Raw genomic sequence first — 2,567 nt, forward strand, 5'->3', positions numbered from 1 at the left:
GCACCCGAAAAGGTTACACACCCAAGCGGAGGTATCAAGTAGTAACCGGTAAAACCGGAGTCGATCCAAGGATAGGTTGGTAGTTAGGTTATCGGGAGAGTCTAGCCCGCCGGTCTACGAGTCACTCACTATCTTAGACTAAAAGGAAAAGGTGTCAATTTGGGTTTTTGATTGGTTTATAAGAAATAAAGAAAACAATTAAAACTAGCTAAACAATTAAAGGCGAGGAACAAGAATCGGGAGGCAACAAATAAGTGAGAGAGGTCTCGATAATCGGGAATCCGTAATGATAAAACTACAACTATGTGTGGTCCGATCTAATGTGTCGAAGTATAATCGAAGTTCGACTCCTAAAGTAGATGTCTATAAGCACTACGTATATCCATTGATTATACTTAGTCAAACAAACGTCTTAATCGGTTAAACCCGAGTCATCGAAAGTGTTGTCTAGTCGCCTAACTATGTGAAGTGCATGACAAGACACATGGAAATATGACTTAGACTACTATCAATATCGAATACTTCGTTTCGTCTATTAACGATGGGAAGTGCTTGACAAGACACATGAAAATACGATCGAAACGATAATCGAATCAAATGAACATCAATTCATAATCAAAACATCAAATCATATAAATCATAATCACAAATTCGTCACAGTTTATCCCATAATAGACACACATGAGTTAGTCAAACATGGTGAATGAATAATAAATGAAAATAAGATGATGAGACAATCCCGTTTTTTCGATGTGGTTTGAGGCTAAGATCGTCGGAAAAAATGAACGTTTAGGTGCCACCTATCTCCCCTTAGCAAAAATCAGGCTTCCCTATAGTAGTTAACATCATCTTCTTCATTTAGAACCAACCACCATTAAAGCTTGGCCCTAGCTTTTTGTCTCTAGAAATTTTAGCCCAAAATGAAATCAAACACTAAGGGTAGATGGATAATGACGAGGGGAGTAGAAACCCTATGATTTCTGGCTAATATCATGACCGGAAACCCTTGAAATCCGGCCCAAAGAAAGAGTGAGATCTGACCAAAATATGGAGTTTCCGGTCAAAGCAACTACTGTCCCGTCCTTTGGCTTCCGGCACGAGCTGGTGCTTGAAGATCTGGTGCTTGAAGATCCCGTGCTTTCCTTCCTGCCCCGTGGCCAGAGCTGCTCATTCCGACCGTCCCTCGATTTGCCGGCCAAGCTTTTGTCGGTCTTAGTGTTGGCTGGCTTTAGCTTGGCTGGTTCCTCCTCTTCTCTTCCTCTTTCTCTCTCTAGCAAGCTCTCAAAATCCTAGCTCCCACCAAGAACACTTTCAACCCTAACCTCTCTCTAACTTCAAACTTGTAGTAGAAGAAGACTCCTCTCAAACTTATGTGTTCTTTCTTTTATTCAATATCATAGACTTAGTCAAACTTGACTGTCTTTGGGCCATTTTGATTTGGACCACAAATGGGTGCCCATAAAATCTCTACACCTTTCTTCTTCTTTTTGCCTGGCCTTTGAATTTGGGTTTCCACTTGAAACCAAGGGGAGTGCCTTCAGCTTCTTCTCTACCAATCGAGTTTCAAGAAACTACCTCGGCTTCTATCTTTCATAGTTTCTTCGTCCGGACTCTGAATTGATTTTCGTTTTCTTCATCGGGCTCGTCATTGACTCCCCTTGTCATTTAACCTTTGATTTTCACCAAAATGACCAAGATACCCCTGGTGCTTTTTTCTTTCCTTTGGTCGCACGAGATGAAAATGTGATAATTCGTTCCTTTTATTCCTAATCAAACGCCAAACTCCAAATAAACTACGTAGCAATAAAAACACATAAATTATTAGAACTAACACCCGAAAAGGACTAATTAGTCTAAGATAGGCGCATTAAATGTGACATTTTCATGTCAGATCACTCATGCATAAACTAATGATGAACTAAGAGTTAGAGATTACATTAATCGCTAATTTTCCCTCGAACCTTTCAATCGCTTTTGAGAAGAGCAAGAGCTCCAATTGTAGCTCCTCTACTTAGGACACCGAGAAATAACTTTGATCTCCCACCTTGTTGTTAGCTAGAAATCCAGGGGTGGTTAGATTGAAGAACACTTCTTCTTTTGACTAGATAGATAGTTGGGAATTATCTCTCTTTATTTCTCTACTTGATGTTGTGGAGATTGAAAGCTTCCTGAGAAAAATCCACCCCTTATTCAAGTCCCAAGAGACATTATGTAGAACCCTAAGTTAGAGTAAAATCCTAATTAGGTTTACAAAAAAATTCTTTTTGAATAAGATTAAGGAAATAGTCGAAAATAGAAACTACCTTACATTTTCTCATTTCCTTGTCATGGCCGACCATAGCATTACCCTAAAGGTCAGATCTGGTCGGTCTCATTATGAGGTGGTCGGCCATGCCTAGGCCAACCCCTTCATGGGCCCAAAACCTCCTTTTAAGCCCTAGCCCAAATAACTCTTATTCAGCTCTTTTGTACTATCTTTGCCCAAACTTCCTTTAGACCCTAGGGACATATTTATGGGTCTTACCCATACATATATGTCTCGTCCTTCTAGTCATATGTTCTGATCA

This window comes from Eschscholzia californica, unplaced genomic scaffold (assembly GCF_041429995.1).
Source record: "Eschscholzia californica isolate CP2 unplaced genomic scaffold, dmEscCali1.0.p SCAF_1, whole genome shotgun sequence".
NCBI lineage: Eukaryota > Viridiplantae > Streptophyta > Magnoliopsida > Ranunculales > Papaveraceae > Eschscholzia > Eschscholzia californica.